At 42.1% G+C, this 13,108-nt stretch overlaps 1 protein-coding gene across 4 annotated transcripts in view; it reads left to right on the plus strand.

Annotated features, from left to right (window-relative positions):
* Mtus2 (microtubule associated scaffold protein 2) overlaps positions 1 to 13,108 on the plus strand; it is a 567,575-nt gene that overhangs the window by 521,696 nt on the left and 32,771 nt on the right. The gene's annotated exons all lie outside the window — the stretch shown is intronic.

Here is a 13,108-nt window from a genome sequence, read left to right on the forward strand (position 1 = left end):
GGGACAGAGTTTCTTGGCATAAAAAATTAAATCAAATCAAGGTAGAATTTTAAGGGCCTATTGTGCATACAAAAGTACAGTTCATGAACTGAAAAACCTTAAGCTAAAAAAATGGTACCAAGTCTCCATGTTACCACAGTCTTGCAGTTTATAGAGCACATGGGAGGGAGTATTTTGACCTTTTTCGTGACGAACTGTCATAGAATCTTTTTAAAGGGAAATAGAGCTGTTTAAACTGGTTCCTCTGTAGCTAATTGGTCTAATTTCATTCAATCAGGCCGATAAGGACGTTAACATTTGACTCTTAAATCACATTTACAATTTTTCCAGAAAATGTAGTTTCGAAAATATAACCCTTGATAAATTAATAAGAGATGTGCTTCCTAGAGGCAGATTATTTCCTTTGGAGAGCTCCTGCCTCAAGTTCTGTTTGCTGCCATCAGGTGGATGTTTAAGGCCTTCTGTCTGCAAAGCTGAGAGAGAATGACATCAGCTCATTGTTACTGCCTCGCTAGAAAACCTCGGCATTAAAAATCAATATGGAGCCCAACTGGGACCCATCTGTACTCCCAGTTACTTGAGAGGCTGAGGCAAGAGAATCACTTGTTCAAGACCAGCCAGGGCAACAAATCCAAGGAAACGAGCTATTAATTAGATCAACTCTACCAAAGAGAAAGTCATGCAACACAGCACTTAGTACAAATGGAGCCTTCTGGCTGGCACTCCTAGCTGACCCCTGATGGTCTCCCAATCTGACCAGAAATCTTGTTGAATGTACAAGCAAGTGGGGCATGGTGGTGCAAGCCTGTAATCCCAGCAGCTCGGGAGGCCGAGGCAGGAAGATCACAAGTTCAAGGTCAGTCTCAGCAATTTGGCAAGAATTTTGATCAAAATAAGATATAAAAGGGCTGGGGATGTAGCTCAAGCTCAGTGGTAAGTGTCCCTGGGTTCCATTTCTGATGCAAAAAAAAATGAAAAATGTAATTATATAACACAGTGTGATATTAATTGGTCCCTGACTGTGTCCATTAGGATTGGGTTCCTCTACAAATACCCAAGTCTCCAAACAGTGGTAGTTTAAGCAGGGTAGCTACTCATTTCTCAGTTATATAAAGCAGGAGTTTACCACCAAAGGAAGAGATGGCTCTGCTCCTCAGTCCTCAGGGGACCCAGACTTCTTACAGTTCACTGTCCTACCAACCCAAGAGGGTGACCCTCCTCCTCCTGGTCCCACGTACAGTTGGTGCTGTGGTCATCATGTCTGTATTCCAGGCAGCAGGATGGAGGAAGGAATGAGCAGAGATTGGGGTCAGAGTGTGGGTCAGCTCTCCTTGGGGGAAAGTTTTAGTAGCTGCACCGCACCTTACATCTCAAGAGCCAGAACTAAGTCGCAAGGCAAACAGTGAGATGGGGAAATGTGCTTTTTGGTTTTTTTTTTTTTTTTTTTTTGATGACCCTGTCCAGATATTATTTTATTATTGTGGAAGAAAGGGAGAAAGTACACCAACAGCCTGTGTCATCCCCTCCCAGTTGCCTTGACAGTAAGATAATAGTCCTATTCCGAAAGGTGGGAGCAAGCAAAGAATCTGGAAGAAGGTTTGGAAGAATAATGTGGACTCATTACACGTAGATTCCCTGAAATTTCAGGTGACACTTTTTCCTCCCTCTCCAAACTTTAAAACAACTGAGTTAAATTGCAGACAGCAAGAAGTCAACTAAACAGAAAAGTAGCCTACCCTAGGGTTATAAAAATATTATGCACTTTATGATTTATAAAAATATTTATAAAAATATCAAATATCTTGCACCACCATGCCCCACTTGCTTGTACATTTCAATCCAAAAATATCTTCTAAGCACATTTTAAAGACAGTTTCAGATTGTATAAAAAGAAAGATTAAGTTATTATGTGCTGCCTAAAGAAATCTATTCAAATAGAAAGACATAGATATTGTACTGTAAAAAGTTAGGGAAAAGATATATGATAATACCAATGTAAAATTGTAGAGTCTGTTTTCAAATCACACCAAGGAAACTTTAGACCCAGAAATATTACCAAAGGTGAAAATGAACATTACATATGCCTTTTCTAAACTTGTTATTTACCAATTTGTCAAAAAGACAAAATACACACACACACACACACACTCACACACACACACACACATACACACATATATGTGTTTAATAATATAACTTCAAAACACATTAAACAAAAACTGGTCATAGACAAGTCTTCAATTATGACTGCAGAATTCAGCATTCCTCTCTCAGTAGAGATAGAAGTAGGATACTGAAGATCTGAACTACTACCAACTTAATGTAATTGGCATTTATAGAACATCCCATCCAACTCCAGCAGAATATACAATCTTTCCAAATGCACATAGAACATTCTGCTAAATAGTCCATATTCTGGTCCATAAAACAAACCTCAACACACATAAGGATTTAAATCATACAAAATGTTTTTGACTATAACATAATTAATTTATAAATCAGTATCATGAAAGTACAAGGGAAGGATGCAAGTATTTGGAAATTTAGTAACATACTTTTATTTTATTTCATTTTATTTTCAGGGCTGGTGATTAAATCTAGGGCTTTGTGCATGCTAGGCAACCACTCTACCATTGAACCAGACTCCCAGCCCTAAAAACTTCTAAACAACACATGGATCAAAGAGGGAGCTACAGGGTAAATTAGAAAATATGTGGAATTTGAATGAAAACACAAACACAGCATACCAAATTTTGTGGGATGCAGAATTCTCTAATTAGCAAAGTTGAATCTTCTCATTCAATTTGCACAACAAAATTTAAGAGGGCACCCAAAACATACTAAATATCGTCATAGGTAATCAAATGGTGCAGTGGGCAGGGTTATTTGAAAAAAAGATTTTGCTCTGGAAGGCCTAATCCACTGTCAAAAATCTGACTGTGAAATATACTTGCAATATACTGATTTCATTGCAACCTGGACCATCCAGCATAGCTAGATCTGGGAATCCTGCCCCCCTTATAGAAAATGGTATCCATTCTGAGTTGGGAAGAATTCAAACCAATGATGTCAGCTGCCATGATTAAATTTTATTCTAGTAAATGTAATTTTCCTAAGTCATTTTAGTTTTTCTCCTAAACAGGTGCTCACCCATGCACAGTAATATCAAAACTGCCAACTCCCTTCAGTGTACCAGAGACTGGGTTTGGTTGCCATGGAAAATACATTATCAGCTATGATTCCATGAAACTACTACACTTTCTTTGAGACAATGATTTATTCCAGTTGGCAGTAACACATTTTTTTTTGATATTTATAAAATCCTGTTACATCTATATGCATAGCAAATTCTAGTTATTGTATGTGGGAGATGTTTTGTTGGCTTCTAACATATTTAGTTTTTTATGAATAGAGATAATTTTGCTTTCTGATATATGTTAATGTTGAATGTTAGTGTTTAGGAGTCTGCAGGTTTAGGGCTAGGATATAGCTCAGTGGTACAATGTACGCTTAGTATCAGAGACCTGGTTTTGATCACCAGTTTAATTAATTAATTAAACAAAAAAAGATAGTCTTCAGGCTTGATTCTTAACAAACTTGAACTGATTGACTAGCATAGCTCAGATGCCAAGGGCTGCCCCTAAGCCAGCTGCCATGAATGAGCAGCCTCTTAAGATATGGAGTCAGCTCCCTTGTGAATTTGGTACTCCATAAATCTAATACATAAATAGTGGAGTATAATTGACAAAGCCCTTTCATATACATTATTTTATTTGATTCTGACAATAACTGTAAGAAGTAGGTAAGGTAGATAATACCACCACCATTTTAACAGGAAATAAATTCTGGCTACAGAGAGTTGAAGCAAACCCCAAATCATGTAACTATGAAGAATAACACAGTAGGCTCCTTATCTCTCTCCACCATGACCATACCAGACTGCCTTCATGTTATAAGAGCTAAATGGTGTCTGGAGGAAGATAATAAATAGCAAGGAAGAGATATGATGTATTATAGATTTAACTTAGAAGTTGCTAGAGAACATTTTGCAAAATGCATGTTATAAATTACTGTCACATACAAATTATGCAAACATAATCGACTCCCACTTGTGAGTTTCTCATGCACATGGATCCCCTTCACTATGCCAGGAGGAAGGGAGGGATGTGACAAAGGCTCTGCCCTCCAACAATGCCTGTGTATTGGTGAGACACACAGAAGCAGGTAGAATCAGCCCTCGGTATCTATGGGTTCCACATCCACACATTCAATCAACTAAGGATCAAAAATATTTGGGGAAAAAAAATGTCTATACCGATCATGTATATACAAACAAAAAAATGCATCTGTACTGACAAGATTTTTTTCTTGTCATTATCCCCTAAACAATACAGAATAACAATTATTTTCATTGCATTTATATCATATCGGGTATTATAATTAATCTGGAGATTATTTGAAATAGATGGGAGGATGTGCATAAGTTCTATGCAAATACTATGCCATTTTATATAAGGGACTTGAGCTGCAGAGTTTGGTATCCTTGGGGGATTCTGGAAACAACCCCCATTAATACAGAGGAATAAATATAATCAAAATACAGTGTAGTAAGGTGATAGGGGTCCAGGAGTTCAGAGGAAGATTTGTAACCCAGTCAGGGGTTCAGTAAAAGCTCTAAGGGTGAAATAGCTAGGTCTAAAGGAAGTGTCCATGACAAATGATTCTTCCATTCATTTGATCCCTTACAAAGATAGCACTAATGATGTCAATGACTTAACTTCCCTACTGGGAAATAGGAAAAATTGTGAAGATAGTTTTATGTTTTCCTTATGACTGTTGTAGGGCAACTTTTTAAATCACTTGCATAAAAGGTAAAGTCCGTGTTCGAGATATAGAATGAGTTATTTTTCTCTTGGCAAATTTTTTAACACTTGATTTTTCTTGTCATGTCTAATAGTGTTATGAATTAAAAGAGCTGCAGGGCCATATTCAGATATCCAAGAGTACCATCCATCCATTTGCTAAATCTGGCAGTTTATATGAACAAAATAATATGTAAATTGTAGTGTATGCCTATAGAGCATTCAGGTGATTCTTTTTGATAATAATTGCCATTTTTTTCAGCCAAATGTTCAGTCTTTGGGAAGTTCATTCTGCTTAAGATGATAACTAGGCAAATTCTGCATTGCAAGTAACCATGCAAGATTTACTAGTTTTCTGCAATAATGAATCTGAAAATCTGATCAAGATCCAAAGGCTCCCAGGGCTGAAGGTGCCATTTTATATAAGGGACTTGAGCTATCCTTGGAGGATTCTGGAACCAACCCCCATTAATACAGAGAAATAACTATAGCTTTCTTTCAAAATACAGTGTAGTAAGGTGATAGGGGTCCAGGAGATAGGCTCAGTGGTAGAGTGCTTACCTAACACGGCCCCAGGTGTAGACTCTCAGCATCGCAAGGGAGAAAAAATTCTTAGTGTTTCTCAACACAGCTGTTTTCTTTTTAAAAAGCTTCAGATAAAGAGTGTGGTCAGAGTTTAGCAAATCAGAATGATGGTTCCAGGAAAGACGTATAGAGTATAATGTAGAAAATCAAAACACCAATTTATTAATTCACAATGAGAAAGGTATATCCTTATAGGCAGATCTACCTATCGCCAAAATTGTCATGATAGGCTGCTCTGTGGACCAAGATCAACTGTGTGCTATAAATACTAACAGCATCTCACTGAGATAGCCTTCATCGTCCATCCCATAAGCCTTTCTTTCTAGACTCTCAGTTAACAGTCAGGGGTTCCTATGGGAGGAGATGGAAACCTGTTAGAAGCTTTCACCAACTGCCCAGGCTCACCTTCCACCTCCAGACACGGAAGAGTTAACTGCTACTGGATTTAACGCCCCATGATACACAGTTATAAAACAGGCAGAATATAAGAGGCAACTGTTTCCAAGCATTGGACCGTAGATGCCCTAGACCTGTTATCCTTGAGAAATAAGAAACATCATTGTAAGTCCCATGTAGCCCCAGCTGTCTGCCTGGGCCACCTTGCATACCTGGAACTGGCAGGTGCTCCAAGCAGTGGCCATCATCTTACTGAGCTGAAAAAGCAGATACCAGAGTTCAGGGTAATAGAGGTGACTAGAAATGACTAGAACGTGTGAGACTAGCATTGTAGAGGCGTAACCTGAGCAGAGAAGGGTCCCAGGAATTTGCTTGGTTGGCAGGTTGGGGGTTGTCTTTTTCTAGAAGAATAGGCTGCACTTACGCATAGAGGCCTGCAGAGGGCAGCTGCTGCCGCTATGAGAGCTGATAGAGGCAGAGGGTTAAGCCACGCCAGAGGCGGGAGATCCCAGCCGGCCAGGGTGGGCAGATCGCATTGAGCACCTTGTGCAAAAATCCGTCCAAATCTGAGAAAGGCTAATGTTTAGGAGCAAGGACCCCAACCCAGAGGAAGACTTTCTAGGTCTAAAGACAGATGGAAAGATAACCACCCTAGCAAAGAACAAAGCCAAGTCTGAGAGGGTGAAGGAGTCTAGGAATTTAACTTCCTTATAGAACAAAACTGGACACTTGGGAGACAAGGTAACACAATCCCCCTGCAGTGTATCACACATTGTGTTGCACTCACAGGTTTGTTTTTTTTTAATGACTGAAAAGAAGAATCCACCCACAACTGAGGGGGGAAAGTAATCAATGGAAATGGGTATTATAGGACCCAGATTTTGGAAATAGCAGATAAGAAATTTTATAAAGTGAGCTGGGAGTGTGGCTCAGTGGCCTAGAGCATTTGCCTAGCATGTGTGAGACCCACGGCACTGCAAAAATAAAACTAATGAGATAAAACAAAATAGAACACTGACTTCAGAATGAACCTCATGAAATGGAAAAATAGAAAGCAAATCCATTTGCTAAGATATAAAGCATTTTAACAGAGCTCTTAAAATAGTTTCCAATGCCTGTTCTGAATAGATGTATTCTAGGTGTTTCATTCAGAGATTATAATCCATGAATCCAGAGAATTTATGATTAGGTAGGAAGACACATGTCCGCAAATGATGGTAACACAGGATGTAGTACATGATCTTTCCTTCAAAACCTTGTCAGTCCTAGATGCTGCTCGCAGCCCTCACTCCTTCACACTTTCCATGACCTCTCTGGTGGTGTCTGTGGTTTCAAGTACCATCTCTGAGCTGCTCCTCCCAGGTCTGCCTCTGTATCCTTCACCTCTCTCCAGAGCTCATCTCTTGTGAACCACAAGCAGCTCAGTTCTCCCCACGACCTCATATTCCCCACCTCAAAGCAAAACAAATCCCTTCTTTTCCTGTAAGCCCACCTTAGTGCAAGTGCAAGGTCAGCTTCTGTGATAATTAGTCTCCAAATACATGGAAGAGAAAAGATAGATATTCATTTCTCATGGAAAAGCCCAAAGATGAGACGTGGCCCAGGTGTGACCACGTGTCCTGCTCCACAAAGGCCCCACCGTCCCCAGGATGTCATCCTATCCTGTGGTTGAGGCTGATACACACAAAAGGCATATTTCAGCCTGAGGGAAAGGGAAAGAGAGAAAGTAAAGGGTCAGAGATTCTCTGGAATAATCTGATCTAGAAGTTACACAGTTCACTGTTTCATATCCCTTTGGTCCAGAGTCACATGGTCTCATAAAGCAAACAGGGAGGTTGGAAAAAGAGCCCCTGGTAGGAGAGCCCTCAGCACTTTAAACTTGTAGAGGACTATTTATAAAAGAAGGAAAGAGACGTAGGGGACAGCTCAAAGGGTCAGCCACAACTTGGTGGCTTTATTGACGCATCACAATTCAGAGTGACCTGTGATCTGGGAGTCTTCCTGCACCCTAGCTCTTCCTTTCCCTAGACTTCCTATCCAGTAAGCCACCGGACATGGTGGCTATTATTGGAAATGCATCCTAATCCTGGTTTCTCCTCCTCATCTCTATAGTGACTTAGTCCCTCATATTACAGAAACCTCTTTGCAGGTCTCTTTAACCCCATCCTTGCCCCTGTGTCCATCTTCCCACCTCTACAGCTGGGAATGCATGAAATGCAGCTATGGTTTCACCCTGCACTCCCCCACACCTGGTCAGAACCCATCCAGAACCAGAAACATGCTTGTTCCAGCAGAAACAGGGTTGTCTATGGCTAGAGGACCTGGGCTGCGGGGGGAAATGACCTTTCACTGTGTTCCCTTTCATAGTGCCAAACTTTTTTTATTTGCATGCAAAACTAGAAATTAAAACATAAGAGATGCTCAGCAGCTTTCCATCATTCATGGGATGAATACAATTCGAGTTTCCAGCAGGGCATGTGTGGACTGTCCTCTGCCTGGTCCCAGGTATAACTCCTGCTGCTCCCCACCCACAGTTTCTATGGAAGTTCTTCTGACTTCAGTGGCCTCTTCCTGACTTGTCCTCTCCCACTCACCTCCCAACCTCTGCAGGCTTCCTGGAAAGCTCAAGTCTGTATCACCTCCCTCTCCAAGGAAGAATTCCTGCCCCCAGCACTTCTTGGCTTCCATGGCATACTGGTATAGCATGTGGCCCACTTCTGTCACCCTTCACCCATTCTCCTTCCGACCATGAGACCAGGGCCCCTTAAAGGCAGGGATCATGTTTAATGTGAAGGTTACCTTCCTGAATGCTTTTAACATGGAGGAATTTAACAGCACATGGGGACATTTGTCTGGGAAAAACAGAGATGGAAAAAAAAATCTCTAAAAAGTATCTTTTGCATTCACCAAAATGAAATGATACAGCAGACTAAATAAAAATAACATCTATGGCATTTTATACATTTTCATGAATTCTTATTCCCATTCCCTAAGAGAGATGCCCCAGGCTCTCTTGCCTGGGATTTTCACCAGATGTTTGCAGGCCATATAAATTTCACTCATAAATGAAGGGGAGATAATATAAATTTCCCCAAAATCCTCAGAAGCTCATAGTTGGTAGAGATTCCTGCAACAAAAGATGGATTAACAAGAGAAAAACAAGCAAGTTTATTAACAAGTGCAGCGCACACATCACACAGGAGAGAAGTAACTCAGAGCAGTGCCTTAGAGTCTGGCTTATATATGTCTTTAAAGAACAATAAATTTTAAAGAAGTAATAAGAGAAAGCAGTTTAAAGGCAGGGAAGTGTGGGAAAGAAAATATACTGGGAATGAACTGATGGGTAAAGTTTACTCACCGATCGCATTCCTCTAACACCTCCTCTGAGTTCATAAAGGTTGTAAAGGAGGATTTACACGCTCTCTTTCAGAAGGGGGGAGAGTGGAAAGACCTTTTGTCTTATAACTGTCTGACTTGCTTCAGGCAAAACCGAGAAAAAACGCCCCCACTCCCCTACATTTTGATTCTCTTATCTCAACCACCCTTCATATTTGGGAGAGAAATATTTTGATTTCCTTCATAATCAAGGCTGCCTTTCATTGAATGTCTGTGAACTAGCAGGGAGCATCTTTACGTGGTCTCTAATCCTTGCAGTAACATGAAAGTCAAGTCACCTCATCCCTATTTTAAAGACAAGAATGTTGAGGCTCAGAGGACCACACTCTTCACTTGCCCAAGGCCAGAAGTTGCATAGCAGGGAGTTGATCCATGAATAATGTGTCTTCAAACTGGGTCCCCCATAAGCACTCTGCCTCCTGTGTCTGCTCAGTTTCTGTTTTGTTTTAGTCTCAGCTTCACCACCCACGTGATAACAGTTCCCAGCATCATGACTGGATGTGCTGGTTCCCTCCTTATGCCCCAGAGACACAGCCCCCAAAGGCACAAGCACCTGCCACTCATTTTTGTTTTCTGTTCTCTCCTCCTAACAGCGGGGCATTTGATATTTGAGTCCAAGTTTATTTTTCTTCAGTTTATTCTTCCCATCAAAGATTCAGTGCAAAAGTCTCTATTGCCACTCGGCCAAATACTTTCTCCTCCCTCTGTATCACCTCCCTCTCCATGGAAGAATTTCTCCTCCTTTCCTATCTCCAGACCTTCCTTCTTCCTAAATGATTCCTAGCAGCTACGAGAATCATGAAAAGTGTCATCTGTCATGTTGGGAAGTGTGTCCTCCATTCTCAGGTGACGTGGAATTGTAAAATTCGTGGGCAGCCCAGTGACCAGATGGGGCCAGAGACATGTGGTGCCCAGGAAAGGCTGAAAGAATGATGGACCCTCTGTACCTTTATCCAGCATTTATTTATCTAGTGAGAAGCCCAGTTCATTAGGGGATGAACCGATTTTTTTCTTATTAAAGAAATTCAAAGGCACATTCATAGATTTATTAGTATAGTTCCATGGCCTGAAGACAAAATCAATAATCTGGAAAAAAAATGGCAAAAATATTCTATACTTTTCTGTCTTTAGTGATTTTCTAAACCAGACAGCTTCTTAGGGATGGCAGGGGCATTTTAAAGGGTTTTATTTTTAGAGAACAAATCACTTGATCCCAGGAGGCAGCCCCACAGTATATACAGAACTATAGACCAACACATCACACAGACTGACGACTATGGTACATCCAAGTATACCAATAGAGATCTACTGGGTTGACAAGCAATCTTCTGTTCCAGTCACTGTTCTTAGGGATGGGACTCGTGGCATTTGGCCAGGTTTGCAAGTTGTGTGTGGAGCCCTAAATTCAGCAACATCCCAACACCAGAGATGGGATCTCTGGGCATAGAAGTGATAGAAACAAGACTGACCAAGTATTGCGAACCCACGCAGGCCAGGCTTACCTGGGGCTTCAGCTGATGGGAGACAGCACGGTTTAAGAGGGGACCAGAGCTTTACTGGTTTTCTGGGGTGAACTAAACATCCTGGCCTTGAGGAATGGGCAGTCAGCGTATCCCAGCAACTGCTCTATTCCTTCTGTCTGCACCAACGTCTCGGCCTCTTGATAAGGTTGAGCTGTTGCAGCTGCTGAGAGACTGCATGGTGGGAGGTGGGGGATGCACCTGGTGCTTCTCATGAGTGACAGGTCAGGGGCTCAGGAGTGTGTTTGCCTTCTGTCTTTGGGTGGTAGCCCCCAATAGTCTCATTCATTTATTCTTTATGGCAAAGGCATCCTGGCTTTTATGATGTACCTGGTTGCTCTGGGTGATAAGATTGCTTGGGAGAGTGAGAGGGTTAAGGAAGAACACACACCATACTTTTAATGGGTACTAGGTCATGAGTTAAGGCCTCAGGTGTGCATCTGCTATGGTAGGCCCTGTCTCAAAGACAGAAACCATACCAGTTATTTCACCAGTGAGAACCGAATACAGGTTGAATGTTCCTTATCAACAATGCTTAGGATCAGAAGTGTTTGGATTTCAGAATTTTTTTGCACACATATATAATGAAATATTTGGGGGATGAGACCAAAGTCTAAACATTAAATTCACTTATGAATTCACTTATGTTTCTTGTACACCTTGTACACATAGCCTGAGAGTGATTTTATATAGTGCTTTCCGTGCACCTACATTTTGAATACACCCCATCCCGTGAAGTCTACACAGATTTTTTTTTTTAACTTGGGGCATCATGTGGGCATTCCAAGAGTATCAGGTTTTAGAACATTTCAGATTTTGCATTTGGGGATTAGGGATGCTAACCTATATGAAGAAATATTAATTAGGCAACTGGAAAGGAAAAAAAAAAACCTACTACAGTGTCATTAAGGAAGCAATTGCAGCAAACAGCTGGAACTATCAGGAAGAAGTTGTAATTATTATGACTTGGAAGCCTGGCTAAGGCATATCATGGAGCTGAATCTTAGACCTCTAATGGGGCACTGCTCTGCCGGTGCTCACATCTCTGAGCTTGGAGGGATCCCTGGGATTGAGAACTAGAGCCAAAGAGAGGGAACCTAGTGTCTGGTAAGGAAGCCGGGAGAAGAGATTGCCGTGTGAAGAAAATTGCAGGTGCAAGGGCCTTGGTGTAGGAAGTGCCTGCAGCAGTGGTCTTCCCTCACCCAGAGGGGCTTTGAAAATGCAGATACCCAGGTCCCAGCCCAGAGTGTCTGATTCAGTAGAAAGGAGGTGGGTCCAAGAACTTATACTTCAACAACTTTTCAAGTGCTGCTGATGCAATCGGTCTAGGGACCCTCTTTTGAGAACCATAGGTTTAAATGTTTTCAAGAAATTGCAAAGAGGCAAAGGCAGCCAGAGCAGAGTGAACACAGGGAGATTTCTAATGGACAAGGCCAGGAGGCCACCAGGTCCAGGTGGGGCAGGCTTGGTGAACTGCCGTGAGGGCTTGGCCTTGATCCTGAGTAAGCACAGCAGCAACATGCTGACCCGTAGCCTTCAAGGCCCCAAACTGTCTGCTGAATTGAGACTACAGGGTTCAGAAACAAGGACTGGAGCCTCAGGGGCAGCTCAGGGCTGCTGCAATAATATGGGTGAGAATGGCTACCGCCAGGAGGGTGGCAGTGAGGGGGAGGCCTGGTCAAATTCCAGACACATTGAGAAGGCAGAGCTGACGTTGCTATTGCAAAGATCAGGGATTGGAGGCAGAATGGTAGACTTGTGTTTGTTTTGTGAGGAGCCCAGAGACGAAGAAGAAGAGAAGTAGAGGGTAACTGGCTAGAGGGTAGGAAGGAAGAAGGCTGGGCTTTTGTGGGGCTTTGTTTTGCCCATTTTTAGAGGTTATGTGCATGAAGCCAGTGAGTGAAAGCCCCAGTGACCGCCGTAGCAGGGACGAGGCTCTGAAGACGCTGAGAGGCACATCCGTGGAGTGACGACCCCAGCCCGACCCCCAGGACCTGGGCTTCGTTTACCTCTCCCGGCAAAGGGACTTTGCAGATGTGATCCAGTTAAGGATCTTGAGATGGGGAGAGGAGTCTTTCGGGTCTAGTGGATCATAAGAGTGTTTATAAAAGAGAAGGCTCAGATAGAGGAGAGGATGTGCCCGTGGAAGCAGGGCTCAGAGAGCAATCCGAGGATGCTGTGCTCTAGGCCTTGCAATTGGAGGAAAGAACCATGAGCCCAGGACTAAGGGCAGTCTGTGGAAGCTGGAGAGGGCCAGGGGATGGATTCTGCCAGTGTCCAGAACGCCCTGAGCTCAGCCTAGTGAGACTCATTTTGGACTTCTAATGTTTAGAACTGTGAGATAGTGCA

The sequence above is a fragment of the Marmota marmota genome, unplaced genomic scaffold (assembly GCF_001458135.2).
Source record: "Marmota marmota marmota unplaced genomic scaffold, marMar, whole genome shotgun sequence".
Lineage (NCBI taxonomy): Eukaryota > Metazoa > Chordata > Mammalia > Rodentia > Sciuridae > Marmota > Marmota marmota.